The 18,948-nt window shown below is 42.5% G+C and overlaps 1 protein-coding gene across 43 annotated transcripts in view; it reads left to right on the forward strand.

Annotated features, from left to right (window-relative positions):
- PTPRD (protein tyrosine phosphatase receptor type D) overlaps positions 1-18,948 on the forward strand; it is a 1,732,597-nt gene that overhangs the window by 364,498 nt on the left and 1,349,151 nt on the right. For all 43 annotated transcript variants that reach the window (XM_050942985.1, XM_050942995.1, XM_050942996.1 and 40 more), the window contains exon 3: positions 18,765-18,837. The gene's annotated coding sequence lies outside the window, so the exon portion shown is untranslated. The remainder of the gene's footprint in view (positions 1-18,764; positions 18,838-18,948) is intronic.

An 18,948-nucleotide genomic window follows, 5' to 3' on the forward strand; every position in this document is an offset into this window, starting at 1 on the left:
ACTGAAGGGGTTAAATCTCATTACACCCAGAAGTAGTTTTGTCTCTGCTGTGCCACTTTCAAGTTATCATCAAGCATTTACCTTTGTTGAACTCGGTACTTTGTGTACTTGGTCCATGGCACAGCAGAAATCAGAACATGTTAATGTATCATAACAATGCAAAACTGTTATCACAAATGTAATGTCCTTACATAGTTACCAAAGTTCTTACTTTCACACTAATTCAAAAGCATAACTGCATTGTAACACCATGTTCTATCTACCATTGACACCTGTAATATCTGAGTACTTCACAATTGTTCCAACCTTGAATCAGCAATCCTTTTGGACCAGGCTCCTGTACTGGACCCAAACATTGGGTCCCATGTGCATTTGGCTTGCTGGATGTAGGGATAGTTTAATCACTGTCTGGCTCTGACTCTGACACACCTACTGGCATTGGGGGACCCACAATCCAATTGGCTAAGCCCTGAAACTAGTCATGGTTCTCCCAAGCCTCCTCAGTAGCTATCAGAATTCCACTGAAGCTGTGGGTCCTCTGGTATACTATTTCCCTTTTGGTGGATTACATATCAGTATAATCAAGAAGCACATAGACACTGCAAAGGGCTGTCTAAACTCACACACACTTTACTCACAGAGACACCACAAGCAATATACGGATCTACAGAAAAATAAACACCTGCGTGCAAGACCTGCTTCAGTTTCCTCATTCTTCCGAGTGTCCTTTGGGTCACAATCAGTGTCTTCCAAAGGGTCCAAAATTATTCTGCCTCCACTATCCCTCTGCCCCATCTTTTACTGATGTGCCTGAGCACACACAAGGCTCTTCTGCAAGTTTTGTTCAAGAGTCCCAGCATGAGAACTCATGTCCCAGTCTTGTGCATTCACATGCAAAAACCCATTTGTCTTGGATGCAAATAATTAGCAAACCAGTAGTTTTTTTCCAGAGAGTCTGCATTGTCTTTCGAATCCAAATGTATTCAATTGTTAATGATCCTTACTGACTGTCCCATTCAGGGGAAGGCTCCCAGGTGCCAGTGTCCCTTCCCCTTAATACAAGAGATAAGATTTAATAATACAATGAAAGACAGTGATATGTTTATAAACATACAGAGAGTTCATAAAGTCAAACTGGAATTCATAAATTCACATAGACAGATTTCCAGACTGTCACAACAATCTCTAATGTTTTCATCCTCATGCCACTCCTGTGAGGGAAGAGCTATTAACCCAATTTTTACAGCTGTAAAAGAGCAAGACTAAGGGGTAGATTTTTACAGTTAGTTGAGTTCCTAAAGATGCAGACAAGTGCCTAGTCACTTTTGAAAATCCCCCTTGATGCCTAGTTGAATGTTGAGGCTCCTACATACCTTTTTTAAAAATCTGGCCCTAAGTGACTTGCTCAGAGACACACAAGGGTATTTAATGCAAGTTTCCAAGTCTTAAACTAGTGCTGTAATCGCTGGGCCATCCTCCCTCACTAAATCCCCTACATTTTTTGACACTGGGAGGGTAGGTATTTAGAAAAAAATACTTTTGGAGCCTTCAGAATCCCTTGCTTATTATGTATGATACACATGCTTAGGAGATATGCACATGATAGCACCCATGTACTCAATGATAAATTGAGATCCTTCTTTTTATTTTTTATGATGAAAATATCAATGGCATCTTTTCAAATAGGATGCTCTTCATGGAGGTGGGAATATCCTCTGGATTTCCATGTTTGTGTTGATGTCGTTTGGGTGGTGTTTTGGTTTGCTTTAAATCTAATGTTCTGTTAGATTTTTGTTTTATTTTGTTTTTAATAAACCCTAGCCACTTGTTAAATAATTTTTACTTTTCTGTTTCTGCAAAAGGATATGGCTGGCTGTGCAACCTGCAGATCAATCTTGCACTGGAACATGGGTGGTCTTGATGATTTCATGGATTTTTCCAGTTTCTATCATCTATGACTTTAAAACCTTGGTCTCAAAGCTTTCTTTGGATGGAAGGGAACTTGGAGTTGTTCAATGGAATATCATTTGAAATAATGCAATGGAATAGGCCACATCTACACTATAGAGCCTACACTGGCAGAGCCGTGCTGATGCGGCTGTGCCACTGTAAGATGTCCCGTGTAGCCACTCTCTCTCCCACTGACATAATTAAACTACCCCCAATGAGTGGCTGTAGCTGTGCCGCCAGGAGAGCATCAGTGTAACTTCTGTTGTTTTTTCACACACCTTAGTGACATAAGTTATACCGACAAAAGTGCTAGTGTAGACATGAGAGAGGTAAAATGTATACTGAACATCAGGAAAACATCCTGAGAGATGGGAAATGGTGGGAGCCCTGTCACTGACTGAATTTAATGCTAGATTTACAAAACAGCAGAACTTATAGTGTACAGAAACACCCTGCATTAATAATAGAATGGATTGATTGACCACATGGGATTCTTCAATATCTAAGACCTATGATCTGTATTCATTATTTAAGAAAAAACAAAAAATGTTTCTGCTTCAGTACTGAAAAATGTGTGCCATATTCTTAATATGTTAACCCATGTGATTTCATCCAACCCTGCATAACTGGTAGTGTGCAATTAAACAGATCTAGCCACAAGGACTCTACTTTGTACCAATATATGTACATGCAATAAACCAGTCATCATGTTCTTTTAACATCCTAATGTAGCCCTGAAATAGAAGACAGCTGAAAGCTGAGGGAAACTGGTATGTAAGTCTTTTGTTTGAATACTGCCATTAAACTTCCAATGGTGAGAGCATGCAGCTTCCAGGGCACGCTGATTATTTACTTGCTCCTATTCATTCTGCTTCAGGTGTGACTGTGTAAAGTACAGTGGATACTCAAATGCTGCTGATTGCAGAATGATTGACTCAGCCCATTGTCATGTATAACACCGTGTTCCACCACAGGCAAGGGGTTTGCAAGATCATATAAAATAAACACTCCAAACAGACTGATACACTTCTCTTGCAGTTTATACTGCTTTACAATTCTGTAGTTGTAACATGAGTAAATTGAAATTCTGCCAACTCAGACACCAGTTCAGGACAATGGGTTCCTCCTCCTCAAATAAGAGGCAGCATCACAGAGAGTCAGCACTCTTGAAATGTTTGGCATGTTTTGGGATTCTTGCTGTGATCTTTCCAGATTACTTTTCTGTCTTTATAAGGTCTCTAGCAGTTTTGTGGGGAGGTGGTTTTTTTTGTTGGTTTTTTTTAAAGTAACAATAAGAAAACAATAAATAGGAAAATTTATAAAAACTTATAAAAATGCCATATCTGCAATTCTCCATTCTCACCTGCTATTTCCATGTCTTGTGTTAAAAAGACACTCACCTCCTGAGAACAAAGACCTATGTCCTTCGTGGCTCAGCATGAATTCAGAAGACACTTAATCACAGTTTGAGGCCATAAACCGAATTTAGAGTGATAGTCCTACTATACAAATAAGCAGAACTCTTGTAGGAAGCTCTGGGCCAAATTTTGAAAGACAGACATCCTACTAGCCTTTAATGATTCATATCCCAATACTTATTTACCTATGGGAGGAAAGGAGGACACTTGTTTTGTTATAGAACATATTCAAATTCATGGAAAGAGGATACAGAAATAGATTCTTGTTCCTTTCACCTTTACTGCCCAAGAGACAGAACATTGCAGGGAAACTAAAACAGGATTATTTTTTTTAATGGCTAGCAAACTGCATTTTCTTTTTAAGTTCTTACTGGGGAAAACTTAGTGGAGGGAATACGTGAAGTTGGGGAGAATTCATCAAATGATTAGGCAGAAATATTGAAAAAATCAAGATGAAAAACTGAAACCTGCTAGAGTCTCCATAGGAATGATGAAGAGCTACTGGTAATGCATTTAGACATTTGTTTTTATATGTTTCTGCTGTGTGCTTTTATCTTCAAATAAACATCCACTGCTTTGGAAGAGTTGTTTGATTCCTGGTAAATCACTGTCATTGTCCTTGAAGAGAAAACAAAGAGCAGGAACTGAACATTAGTCAGACCTGCTATGGATAATGACAGTGAAGTGCCAAGGGCCTGCAAGCCTAAACACCTGGTCAAGAGCGAGTGAGATGTGGGTCTCTGCCAAAAGAGAGGTGATGGCCAGATGCCTGAAATCAGGGATGGCATTTCTCTGGCAGACTACAGAGAAGAGTTACAATGCAGTTACGCTGAAACTGAAAGATACCACAGCTAGCATCTCTCAAACGTCCATTTGGGGACAATGGCTTTAAACTCTTGCAGACATTCTGCATGAGCACTGCTTGGTAGAGGCAGCCCTGTGATGTGATGACAATGATGCAACAGACTAGGCCTTCCATGTTTTTTGTAATGTAGATATTTGTCCAATATATATGGAATTAAGATCACTAACTCGTTTTCTATAGGTCACCAAACAGCCATTAGAAGAACTACTGTTGAACCCTTGTAACTGGAGTACAAAACATTTATGGACTAATGCCTCTGATGGGGTACATTAGTATAACTTCACTGACTTCTTTGGAGGTTTACTAATTTACACCAGCTGGGGATTTGGCCCAATAAGAATACAGGGTTTCAGAACATAACTCTATAGTGTGATTGTGTTGTATATCGACTGGCGGATTAGCCGTTGGGCTGATGGGGCCTGTGCCTGGGGGCCTTAGCCAACTGGGGGGCCCCGAAAAAAATCTGCTGCACTCTTGCCACCAGGCAGGGCAGGGAAACCCCGATACCCCAACCCTGCTCCCTGGCAGCAGGGTCAGCTGGGTAGGTGGCATGGCGGAAGTCCCCAAAAGCAGCCCCCAACCCATCCGTCCCAGGGAAAAAGCTGTGGGATGGGGGAAGCCACCCACTCCAGCAGCCTCCGACCCTGTCCCCAGCAGAAGCCATCTGGGCCAGCTCCAGGGTTTTTGCTGCCCCAAGTGACGGGGGACGGAGCTGCGATCACGATTGACAGCACTTCGGCAGCAGCTTCACTGCGCTGCTTTCTTCTTCAGCGGCACTTTGGCAGCAGGTCCTTCCCTCTGAGAGGGACCGAGGGACCTGCCGCCGAATTGCTGACAAACAGCCCGACGTGCTGCCCCTTCCCCTTGGCCACCCCAAGCACCTGCTTGCTGAGCTGGTCCCTGGAGCTGGCCCTGGAAGCCATAGGGCAACAGGGGACCCCACTCTCCAGCAGAAGTGCTGGGCAGGCGGAGCGGGAGAAGCCCCAGCACCTGGACCCCTGCTGCAACCCTGGGACTGGAGGAGCTCTCACTCCCCGCTGCACCAAAGGGCTGTGGCGTGGGGACAGAGCTTCTCCAGCCTTGGGGCTGCAGTGAGTGGAGAAGGGGCAGAAAGGAGCAAAAGGGATTACGGGGCTGCAGTGGGGGGCAGAATAGCGGTGGGGCTGCAGGTGGAAGGGCTGGGAAGAGGATCCCCACTTGCTCTGGCCCAGGGCCCAAGGAAACCTTACTCTGCCTCTCTCTACATCGTCTGCTGTCTTCCAATAAGCTTGTGATTGTTTTTTAGATAGAATTTCTAGATGAATTGTTTAGTGGGTTTGGGAGGGTTGTTTTAAAACCTCCTCTCTAATGTGTACCCTAAATTATAATAGGTACATACTGAAAATATTACATGTATTTTAAATAGACTTGTGTAAAAGAGGTCACCATGGTCTCCTGAATATCCCTTATGGCTGTGTGTGGCTATGTTGTGGCCTGCATTAGTGTCACCCAGTTAATGAGATACCAATGAAGTCACTTAAACAGACCAGTCAAGGAGAAGCCAAACACTTTACAGTAGTATATCTCCCTTTAATAAAGCCTTCTGAAAGGAGCACTTGAATGAGGGTTTAAAGGCTCTCACTTCAGAGTCCAGATACAATTTATAAGTCACAAAACAAAAGTATCTAGGTTCCAGTAGCAGCTTCTTTCGCTAAAAGGCCTCAGGTTTCTCCATTACCTGGAGAGTGCTTCATCCTTGCCCCTGTTCTCTCCCAGTCCTCTCTGCCTAGAGAGCTTTTGCCTAGTTCAGGCAGGCTGAGAGCTCCCTTCCTCTGGAACTTCCTTTCCCCTCTAGAGCTTTTCCTTCTGAGCTCTCTTAAGCCTTTTATTAGCCCCAAAGGGCTCCCTGCTCCACCAGGTGATTATCCCCTTTAGTGGAGCTTGTTACTAGTACCCTGGGCATGTGACTCACCTAAGGAGCCAGCCATGTGATAGCATTCAGTTCAGGTTCTTCCCTACCTGAAATTCAAATAAGAGAGTCCACACAAGGTTTTGTTCTGATCTAATATAATACACAGTAAGGTCCCAAAGAAAACAGTGATCAAATAATTGATTTGATAACCGGCTTTATTACTTGTGTTCAAGAGCAGTGCAGCTAAGGAATGTGCAATAGTGCCAGTGCAGAGAGAGTGAGAAAATAACCTAATCCCTTAGATCAATCTCTGACAGTTAATAAAGAACAAGCACACTGATTTATAGCCCTGATTAAGGAAAGTATCCCTACTTAGGACAGCATATAGGCATATGCTTCGATTCGTGGACTCTAGGACTGGAAGGGATCTCGAGAGGTCATCGAGTCCAGTCCCCTGCCCTCATGGCAGGACCAAATACTGTCTAGACCATCCCTGATAGACATTTATCTAACCTACTCTTAAATATCTCCAGACATGGAGATTCCACAAACTCTCTAGGCAATTTATTCCAGTGTTTAACCACCCTGACAGTTAAGAACCTTTTCCTAATGTCCAACCTAAATCTCCCTTGCTGCAATTTAAGCCCATTGCTTCTTGTTCTATCATTAGAGGCTAAGGTGAACAAGTTTTCTCCCTCCTCTTGATGACACCCTTTTAGATACCTGAAAACTGCTATCATGTCCCCTCTCAGTCTTCTCCTTTTCCAAACTAAACAAACCCAATTGTTTCAGCCTTCCTTCGTAGGTCATGTTCTCAAGACCTTTAATCATTCTTGTTGCTCTTCTCTGGATCCTCTCCAATTTCTCCACATCTTTCTTGAAATGCGGTGCCCAGAACTGGACACAATACTCCAGTTGAGGCCTAACCAGTGCTTGCTCACAACACACCTGATAATGTATCCCAGAATCACGTTTGCTTTTTTTGCAGCAGGATCACACTGTTGACTCATATTTAACTTGTGGTCCACTATAACCCCTAGATCCCTTTGTGCCATACTCCTTCCTAGACAGTCTCTTCTCATTCTGTATGTGTGAAACTGATTGTTCCTTCCTAAGTGGAGCACTTTGCATTTGTCTTTATTAAACTTCATCCTGTTTACCTCAGACCATTTCTCCAATTTGTCCCAGATCATTTTGAATTATGACCCTGTCCTCCAAAGCAGTTGCAATCATTCCCAGTTTGGTATCATCTGCAAACTTAATAAGCGTACTTTTTATGCCAACATCTAAGTCATTGATGAAGATATTGAACAGAGCCGGTCCCAAAACAGACTCCTGTGGAACCCCACTTGTTATACGTTTCCAGCAGGCTTGGGAACCATTAATAACTACTCTCTGAGTATGGTTATCCAGCCAGTTATGCACCCACCTTATGGTAGCCCCATCTAAATTGTATTTGCCTAGTTTATTGATAAGAATATCATGTGAGACCGTATCAAATGCCTTACTAAAGTCTAAGTATACCACATCCACCACTTCTCCCTTATCCACAAGACTCGTTATCCTATCAAAGAAAGCTATCAAATTGGTTTGACACGATTTGTTCTTTACAAATCCATGCTGGCTATTCCCTATCACCTTACCACCTTCCAAGTGTTTGCAGATGATTTCCTTAATTACTTGCTCCATTATCTTCCCTGGCACAGAAGTTAAACTAACTGGTCTGTAGTTTTCTGGGTTGTTTTTATTTCCCTTTTTATAGATGGGCACTATATTTGCCTTTTCCCAGTCTTCTGGAATCTCTCCCGTCTCCCATGATTTTCCAAAGATAATAGCTAGAGGCTCAGATACCTCCTCTATTAACTCCTTGAGTATTCTAGGATGCATTTCATCAGGCCCTGGTGACTTGCAGGCATCTAACTTTTCTAAGTGATTTTTAACTTGTTCTTTTTTTATTTTATCTTCTAAACCTACCCCCTTCCCATAAGCATTCACTGTGTTAGGCATTCCTTCAGACTTCTCAGTGAAGACCAAAACAAATAAGTCATTAAGCATCTCTGCCATTTCCAAGTTTCCTGTTACTGTTTCTCCCTCCTCACTGAGCAGTGGGCCTACCCTGTCCTTGGTCTTCCTCTTGCTTCTAATGTATTGATAAAAAGTCTTCTTGTTTCCCTTTATTCCCGTATTAGACCAGGGGTGGGCAAACTACGGCCTGTGGCTCAGGTGCAGCCGGCACCACATCCCTGCAGCCCCTGGGGGAGAGGGAGAGAGGGCTCTGTGCACTGCTCTTGCCTTCAGGCACTGCCCCACGCAGCTCCCATTGGCTGGGAACTACGGCCAATGGCAGCTTCGGGGGAGGTACCCACAGGCGAGGGCAGCGCACAGTGCCCTCTGCCCCCCTTCTCCCCCAGGGGCTGCAGGTGCCATGGTGCCAGCTGCTTCTGGGAGTGGTGCGGGGCCGGGCAGGCATGGAGCCTGCCTGAGCCCTGCTGCGTGCTATTGCCACCCCAGCGCTGCTACAGGTAAGCAGCGTTGGGCCGGATCCTGCACCCCAAATCCCTCCTGCACCCCGCACCCCAACCCCCTGCCTCATCCCTCCTGCATCCCTGCCCTGAGCCCCCGCCGCACCCCTCCACACCCCAACCCACTGCCTTGAGCCCCTTCTTGCACCCCTCCTGTGTCCCAACGCCTTGCCCCGAGCCCCTTCCTACACACTGCACCCCCTCCCACACCCCAACCTCCTGCCCTAGCCCTACATTCATGGCCCTACATGCAATTTCCCCACTCAGATGTGGCCTTTGGACCAAAATGTTTGCCCACCTCTGGCTTAGACCCATTGAAATAATTGGGACCTAAGCCCATGCTTAAATTTCAGCACATGCTTAAATGTTTTCCTGGACTGGGGCCTTGGTCAGTATTTTGATTTCCTATTGTAGTCAATATATAAGACAATCATACATGCTTAATTGTAAAATATTTAAAATAATAGATAATTAAGCACAAATTTGACCACAGCTGTTGGAGAGTTAGTCAAAAAAAAAATCAGGAATGTATTTTAATATTGCAGCTTTAAATGGCAGTGCAAATAGTATTACTTATCCCTGGGTATTACCAGTGGAATAAACAAAAATATCTGTAGCTGGAATGTGTATTTGACTATTGTGAACTGGTCACACTATATTAAATGTTCTGCCTTGCAGGTTCTCTGCTGATTTAAATGGTAAGAGAATATTTCTGCAGTCATATGCAAAATCTTGAACTATTGGTTTTTCTTAGTGATCAGAAGTTACTGGTACCTCATTAGCTGTAACACCCAGAGGCGGGTAGTGATGTTCAGATGGTGCTGTATTTTATACTAAAGAAGCCCTGAATGTTTTTCCCCACACACATTTGTGAGAGACAATTAGTGTAACTAAGCATGCGTCTTATGTCTGAGTTTTCATAGAAATCAATTGTTGCAAAATGTAATGAATAGGCAATGACCAGAATGTATCAAACTTGGAAGACAGAAGGGCAATAAGTAATATTAATCAATCACTATTGGGGGAAAACATAATTAATTACAGGAGTAATTATAAACTCATAAAGACAGAATGTACATTTCAAGTGGAACATCAGGAGTAGTTTGCTGTGCCTTGTACAATTTTGTGAGCAAAAGATAGTCTCGTCCTGTATTACAATTTGACATCCAAATGGTTAGATCACATTTCAGAGTGACTATATTATCTCTTGGGTAATGGTTAAATGCTGATAAAAGACGGTGAAACTCAGAGGAAGGATGGGACTTCCCATTTATCTGGTGTTATCAGTCTGAAGAATCAATGAATTAAGCAAGACAGGCAGCACTCAGGCTTTGCTCCTATTGTCAATAGGCTACGGTTTGGGTGTTTCAGATGTCAGGGTGGATGTGATCCAAGTGGGCAGTGGGGAGACCAGTTGACAGCATGCATACATTAATGACAACTTCAGTAAATCCTGGCTCTTGTTATGGAAGTTAATAAATGAGCTTCTGTGTCTGAAATGTCTAATGCTGCTTATGTGTGGCATATATGCAGTGTGAAAAAGGGAGTGGAGTGAGTTTAATGGCTGTCAGTTTTATATGGTTTTCCATTATACTTATTTCAGACCTAGAAGGCACTGGGAATTCAAAATGGCAAGGTTGTCAGGGATAAAAATATGCAGCCTGTCTGTTAGAAAACAGCATAGAAATAAGAATTATATACCGTCTTCATGCAGTACCTTAGTAACAGTCACCCAAATGATGATTCAGGATTCTCGGATGCCAAATGGGGGAAGAGGGATCATTACATATTATTCTTATTTAAAAAACAAAACAAAACCGTTAGTTATTAATTAGCTTATTTGAATGTGTTATGCCAACCTAATATTATAGAACCAAATAAAAATGCAAGTTAAATGAAACTAGGGTGGTGTGTGTGTTTTTTGTATATTCTTGGGGGGTGGTTGGTTATTTGTTAATTTGACTAGATAAATTTTTTTTGACAAAATTATTATTACAATTATTTACTTTGGTCCATAACTGAAAATATTACCCATGCTCCTCATGGACTTGTAAACTTTAAGGCCAAAAGAGACCATAATGATCATCTAGTCAGTCCCTCTGGATATGGCACACAGAACCTCACCCACTCACTCCTGTATTAGTCCCCTTAACCTCTGGCTGAATTACTGAAGTTCTGAAATCATGTTTAAAGACTTCAAGTTACAGAGAATGCACCATTAACTCTAGTTTAAAACTGCAGATAACCTATACCCTATGCTGCAGAGGAAGGTGAAAACACTCCAGAGTCTCTGCCAATCTGACCTGGGGGAAAATTCCTTCCAAACCCCAAGAATGATGATCAGCTGGACCCTGAGCAAGACCACCAGGCAGCCACCTGGGAACAAATTCTCCATATTAACTCGGCTCCCTACCCATCTAGTGCCCCATCTCTTGCCATCGGGGACTTTTGCTACTAGCATGTGCAGATGAACCACACGCCTTTGCAGGCAATCTCACCATACCCTCCATGAACTTATCAAGCTCAGACTTGAAGACATTTTGGATTTTGGCTCCACTGCTCCCCTTGGAAGGCTGTTCCAGAACTTCAGTCCTCTGATGGTTAGAAATCATCTAATTTCAAGCCTAAACTTCTTGATGTCCAGTTTATATCCATGTGTGCTTGTATCAACATTGGCCCTTAACTTAAATAACTCCCCTCCTCCCTGATATTTATCTCTCTGATGTATTTATAGAAAACAATCATATCTCCCTTCATTTGGCTAGGATAAACAAGCCAAGCTCCTTTAGTCTCCTCTCATAAGGTAGGTTTTCCATTCCTCTGATCATCCCAATAGTCCTTCTCTGCACCTGCTCCATGAATTCATCGTTCTTAAGCATAGGAGACCAGAACTGCACACAGTATTCCAGATGAGGTCACATCAGTGCCTTGTATAATGGTAATAACACTTCCCTATCTCTACTGGAAATACCTCACTTGATGCATCATAGCATTGAATTAGACTTTTTCACAGCTGCATCACGTAGTCATCTTGTGATCAAGCAATACAGCCAGGTCCTTCTCCTCCTCTGTTGTTTTCAACTGATACGTTCGCAGTTTATAGCAAAAAATCTCATTGTTAATCCCTAGTGCATGGCATACTGTCTCACTGTTAACTTGGGCTTCTCCTGTCTGTTGTACACACCTGTTAGAGAAACCAGGTGAGTGAGGGTGATATCTTTTATACTGGATCAATTTCTGCTGGTGAGAGAGATAAGCTTTTAGCCTGAGGAATAGCTCTGTGTGGCTCAAAAGCTTGTCTCTCTCACCAGCAGAAGTTGGCCAATAGATATTCCCTCATCCATCTGATCTCTATGATATCCCAGGACCGGCATGGCTACACCTACATTGTATCCACCTGTTGCCTGTCATTTTATGTTTAGACTGTAAGCTCTGTGAGGAAGGAGCTACATTTCTGTCATATGTGTAGGCAGTGCCTTGCAGATTGGGGCACAGTCTCTGACTGGGATCTCTTGGCATTACCCTAGTATGTATAATAAAAAAGCTACTCATAGGCCGATAGTCTTGATTCTTGTTGATTCAGGCTTGCTCAGAATAAAACAAACCAAAACCTGGGAATGAGGTACCTCAAGCCCAGATTTAGATCCTTCTTTCACCCTCTAGCAATCTTTCTAGTTCCATATACTCTTACTTTGTCCCAGTGCTTCCACAGTGGTGGTATACATTGACTTCCCTGGGTGCCTCATTTACACCTCATGTCTACGTATCATGACTATTAATTTAAACCCATCAATATAGTCTTGAAATAGGGTTTTTACTATAGTAACTTTAATAGCCTCCTAAATGCCTCGGTGGGATGGCTGTGAAAACATTAATGGCAACATTCTTATTTCAAGCATAGTCAAGTTAAGTGGTATTCAGCTTCTGTCATGTGCATCTCCCATTAATATCAGTGGAAAATTTACACATCGCTGGGGATGGCAGGGGGAAACAAAGCTGAGTGGTATTGTGCAGATCTCGCAAGTGACCTTTGCCCTTAGTCTCAATTCATTTTTTATAAGGATGTCAGAGGGCCAACCTACCCTGGCAAAGATGTCTGTTAGGGCCAGGCACACAGTGTTAGCCCTGGTGTTGCCTAGAGCGACTGCTTCTGGCCATCGGGTAGCAAAGTCCACTAAAGTCAGTACGTACTGCTTTCCTCTGGGCGTCTTTTTTGGGAAAGGGCCCAGAATATCCACAGCTACTCGCTGAAATGGGACCTCAATTATGGGGAGTGGCTGGAGAGGGGCCTTGACCTGGTCTTGAGGCTTACCCACTCTTTGGCATACCTCACAAGACCGGACATACTTGGCAACGTCCTTGCCCATCCCCTCCCAGTGGAAGGACTTCCCCAACCGGTCCTTGGTTCGGTTCACCCCAGCATGGCCACTGGGATGATCATGGGCTAAGCTTAAGAGCTTCCCCCGGTACTTAGTTGGAACCACCAACTGTTTTTGCGGCTGCCATTCTTCCCGGTGTCCACCAGAAAGAATTTCCTTGTATAAAAGTCCTTGGTCTATAACAAACCGGGATCGATTAGAAGAGCTGAGAGGCGGTGGGGTGCTCCGTGCCACCGCCCAAGCTTTTTGAAGGCTGTCATCCGCTTCCTGCTCAGTCTGGAACTGTTCCCTTGAGTCTGGGGTCACCAGTTCTTCCTCAGACTGTGGACTTGGGCTTGGTCCCTCTGGAAGCGATGTAGGTGATGGGGTTGTTTCCGTTGCTGGTGAACCGCTCTCCGCTGGTGCACCTGAGGGTATTTCAGGCTCTGGCTGAGCCTTTTGGGTATGGCTGTCTGTTGCTTCTGCCAGTTTTGGCTCGCTGGTGCCCTCTGGCGTTGAGTTTGAAGATGTAGTTGCACTTGCTGGTGCTGGTTGCTGTTCCAGTTCCGGGCCTGGGACTGGAGATGCTGTGGCTGTTTCAGTGGTAGGCATGGAATCCGGGTCCACTACCTCTGTCTGGGTCTCTGGTAACACAGACGGGGCCTCTGTGGACGGCTCAGGAACAGGAATGGGTCTGGAAGCTTGCCTGGTTTGGCTACGTGTAACCATTCCCACTCTCTTGGCCCGCCTCACCTGGTTGGCCAAGTCTTCCCCCAGTAGCATGGGGATAGGATAATTGTCATAGACTGCAAAAGTCCACATTCCTGACCAGCCTTTGTACTGGACAGGCAGTTGAGCTGTAGGCAAGTCTACAGCTTGTGACATGAAGGGGTAAATTGTAACTTTGGCCTTTGGGTTGATGAATTTGGGGTCAATGAAGGATTGGTGGATAGCTGACACTTGTGCCCCCGTGTCTCTCCACGCAGTAACCTTCTTTCCGCCCACTCTCAAATTTTCCCTTCGCTCCAAGGGTATTTGAGAGGCATCCGGGCCTGGGGATCTTTGGTGTGATGGTGGTGTAATGAATTGCACTCGCATGGTGTTCTTGGGACACTTGGCCTTGATATGTTCCAGTTCATTACACTTAAAGCATCTTCCATCTGATGGGTCACTGGGCCAAGGTGAGTTACTGGAGACTGGTGAGGTTGAAGGGTAGGGTATCTGTGGCTTTACTTGGGTGGTATGTGGGGTCTTTGGCTGTCCTCGGTTGTAGGGTTTATGGTCTGTGTGCCCCCTGGGGTAATCGTTCCCCTTGACAGTAGCTTTCTTGCTTTCTGCCAGTTCCATCCATTTGGCTCCAATCTCCCCCGCCTCAGCGATATTCTTGGGGTTTCCATCTTGTATGTACCGTGTGATGTCTTCAGGAACACCATCCAAGAACTGCTCCATTTGTATGAGGAGGTTCAGTTCTTCCAAGGTTTGAATGTTGTTTCCTGTTAGCCAGGCCTCATAGTTTTTTGCAATGTAGTAGGCGTGTTTGGGAAATGACACCTCTGGTTTCCACTTTTGGGTTCTGAAGCGCCGACGGGCATGATCTGGGGTTATCCCCATCCTGTATCTGGCCTTGGTTAGAAAAAGTTTATACTCATTCATTTGGTGCTTAGGCATTTCAGCTGCCACCTCTGCTAAAGGTCCACTGAGCTGTGACCTCAATTCTACCATGTACTGGTCTTCGGGAATGCTGTACCCAAGACAGGCTCTTTCAAAATTTTCCAAGAAGGCCTCGGTGTCATCACCTGCCTTGTAGGTGGGAAATTTCCTGTGCTGTGGAGCAATAATTGGCGCCGGGTTGTTAGGGTTGGCTGGCACATGCAGCCCAGCTTTTGCCAACTCCAGTTCATGTTTTCTCTGTTTTTCCTTCTCTTCATTCTCTTTTTGTTGTTTTTCCATTTCTTTTTGGTGCTTTTCCATTTCTTGGCGGTGGGCCAACTCTTCTTCTGCTTGTTTCCTTCGGTAGGCCACCTCTTCTTCTTCTAGTTTTCTTTTGTGTGCTGCCTCCTTGGCTGCCTCTTTGGCTGCCTGTTCTCTTTGGTAGGCTGCCTCTTTGATCTGTTCTTCTCTTTCTTTCATCTCCATCTCTTTTTGTTTTATTTCCAGTTGTCGCCTGTGTTCAGCTTCTTTGATTTGTTCTTCGGCGTCAATTTTTGCCTTAGAAGTCATGGTTCCTGTTTTCTTGTGTTGGGGTGCCCTCCGGTGTTTATCTTCTGAACTGCAGGTTCTCTGTTGCCTCCTGAAGTCTGCCTAGCAACAGTGCCTTTAGCTAATTTTCCTTTTCTCTCTCTAGCTAATGTTCAATGAAGGGAAACCAGAAAAACCACTTTATTTGCATGCCTATAAGTGCTGGTACTTGCCTCCTAATGGGAGGGCTATTGCATGACAAAAGACCCTTAACATGCAAGCCACAAACTGCCAGAGAGAGCAGAAAAAAAAAATTCTCTCTGGTTCCCTTTTAAAACCAACTGTTTCTCTCTGCTAAAAAGCCCTTAGCAGAGAAGAGAAAAATAAAATATTTCCACTGGCTTCTGGATTCTGTCTATATCATCCCACCGGCTGCCACTCATGTAATAACCTTAGTCCCAGATCTGGACCTTAGCGTCCAAAATATGGGGGTTAGCATGAAAACCTCCAAGCTTAGCTACCAGCTTGGACCTGGTACTTGCTGCCACCACCCAAAAAATTAGAGTGTTTTGGGGCACTCTGGTCCCTCTGAAAAACCTTCCCTGGGGACCCCAAGACCCAAATCCCTTGAGTCTCACAACCAAGGGAAATAATCCTTTTTCCCTTCCCCCCTCCAGGTGCTCCTGGAGAGATTCACAGACACAAGCTCTGTGAAACTACACAGAGGGACTCCCCCTCTCCGTTCCCAATCCTGGAAACAAAAAGTACTTTCCTATTCCCCCAGAGGGAATGCAAAATTAGGCTAGCGATCCAACACACAAATCTCCCCTTGATTTCTTCTTCCCACCAATTCCCTGGTGAGTACAGACTCAATTTCCCTGAAGTAAAGAAAAACTCCAACAGGTCTTAAAAGAAAGCTTTATATAAAAAGAAAGAAAAATAAGTACAAATGTTCTCTCTGTATTAAGATGATACAACACAGGGTCAATTGCTTAAAAGAATATTGAATAAACAGCCTTATTCAAAAAGAATACAAATCAAAGCACTCCAGCACTTATATTCATGCAAATACCAAAGAAAAGAAACCATAGAACTTACTATCTGATCTCTTTGTCCTTACACTTAGAAACAGAAGACTAGAAAAAAGAAACTACTTCTCCACAGCTCAGAGAAAGCAGGCAGGCAGAAAACAAAGACTCAGAGACACAATTCCCTCCACCCAAAGTTGAAAAAATCCGGTTTCCTGATTGGTCCTCTGGTCAGGTGCTTCAGGTGAAAGAGACATTAACCCTTAGCTATCTGTTTATGACAAGACTCTGTTTATTTTTTCTCCTTACAGCATCACTTGCTGAGATAACTTTCAAAACATACAGTGGTGCTTGCAAAAGGGGGTTGCTTCTCTGAGACAATTATGTTAATATAAGCCTACTTTGATGCTACATATGAAGTTCTTCATTTCGCTAGTGACAGTTCAGTCCAAAACTCATAGTGGGATCCTTACAGAGATTTTTTTCCTGTGCAATGACTTGTGTTTTTAGTATGAGGGCATGATTTCACCTTGAGTATTAAATAATTTTTTGAGTAGAGGTAAACTCTGTGGGCCAAATTCTGGTTCAGTGACAAAGGGCAATTCCCATTGACTTCACTGCAACTGTCTCTGTGGAACCAAGAATTTGATCCTCATAAGTTTAGAAAGTAGCTCATTTAATGACAGTTTTGTATGAATAGTCCAATGCCAAAAAACAAAAACAGAAAAGTAACCATTTGAGAAAGTCTACCAATTATAAATATGTTAGAGGGTGGTTCTGTGATCTGCTATAATGTGGTAAAAACAGAACTGTAAGGGTTTCCAGAAGAGTATCCAGTCTTCTACATCCAAAGCCAAAAGTTCACTTTCCAGGGATTGTCATTTCATGTTAGTATCACTCTCTGAAATGTTCACCTAAAAAATGTCAGATATTGATATTTATAATTATCATCTGATTGAGCATGATATTTCAACCTCACCTGTCAGTTGCTTGCAGTTTGTTGGCATTTTTCAGCAAGCAGATTTAAACTTTAGGTAGGCACCGGAAAGGGGAAAAAACCCTAAATGCATTGGAAAATGGAAGTCAATAAGATTTGTAACAAGCCTTTTTCCATTTAGGAAAATAATTATACTTTAATTTAAAGAAAAGATATAGCTTAACAGAAATTGGTAAATGCTAGAGGATTTACATTATGGAAGATATTGAATTCAACAAACTATTGTAGATTACTGTTTATTTCTTAAAACACACATTTAGAGGTCATGAACTGCAAAGGAATGGAAGATTAAGTTGAAATTTTCTAACTTTGTAAAATAGTAAACAGAAAAATAGTTCTTTTTCAGCAGTTACCCATTTTAGGAGAAAAGGAGAATTTGTGATAGATCATCATTCTCAGGGATACATATAAATAGTTAAAATAATTTAGCATTGGCTGGCAGCTGACATACGGAATGAATGTTTGCCAGAAGGGTCATCAGAGCAATTTATGCCACAAAAACAGACGGAAGAGGTTGTAAATGGAAGGGACTGGGAGAAAGAGAAAGAGACTAGGAAGAAGATTATAAAGCAATATTTTTGAGTGATAAAAAAGAATTATTTTTTCCCAAGCTACGAATAATATGCAATATGCTGTGTGAAATGGAACTAGAAGATAATTAAATTCATCTTGAAATAAATTATAAAGATATGCAAAAAGAAAAGTAAAGGTGCTTTTTAAATGCACTTTTTTGTAGTTGTATTTTCAGATATATACTGGAGAACCAGATTCTACACTGACAGTGTATCCCAAGTTCTAGTCGACTTCAGTGAGTTTGGCATGTGCAGAGAATGCAGAATTAGACCTGTATGTAGCTTGAGCCTCCTGCTAAAGCACTGCTTTTTCTGTCAGTGTGGAAAGGGTTAAATAACTGAGATAAAATGCATCAGGGTAGGGTTGTGATTGACATTGGATTTGGGTAAGTGGGGTTGATGGATGTTAGCTTTATTAGTAACAAGGCTACAATCCTGTTTTCACAAATCATTAAGATAATTTACCAGGCTGATTAACATCATGTCTGTGTAAGAACTATGGGCATTGGTAATGACTCATGAGTATTTAACAAGCTAACAATTTACCTCTGGTTCTGATATCAGGATTTTGTTTTTGTTTTGTGTTTTGTTTTGTTTTTAATTAAAAAAACAAACAGTCCATTGAAACGACATTTGTTTTTAGTGAAATAGCATGTCGGGAAGGAGATTATAAATAAGTATTGTAGTTAATTACACAATTCATGTAGCATGAGTGTTTTCATCAGATAATGCCTTATGAATCATATCATTTAGTATATCTAACATTTATTTGATACTTTATGTACTATACTCTTTGGCATAAATAAATATTGTATGAATTCCACTTTATTATGCTGTTATGCAGCAGTGTTAATTTGTAGATGCTGTCCACCTACAATGTACCACTTTTACTGTTCTTGTCTTTTTCATGGAATCAAAATTTGCTGTTATGAATGTTAAAATGTTTAAAAAAAAACCAAACCTTTTTTTAAAATATATTTTACAGGGAAAACTTGAGGTGTCTTACACTTTTAATCCTCCGGTCAGTGATCGCCTTGGGAGCATATTGTGGTGAATTGGTAAGTTTGTATCGATTTGCTTATTACTTTATCCAAATGAAATGTCATTTTGTGTTATGGCTTTTAAAATAGAAGTAGAGAGCTTTTTTAACTGTATATTTGACACTTATG

Source organism: Gopherus flavomarginatus, chromosome 3 (assembly GCF_025201925.1).
Source record: "Gopherus flavomarginatus isolate rGopFla2 chromosome 3, rGopFla2.mat.asm, whole genome shotgun sequence".
Lineage (NCBI taxonomy): Eukaryota > Metazoa > Chordata > Testudines > Testudinidae > Gopherus > Gopherus flavomarginatus.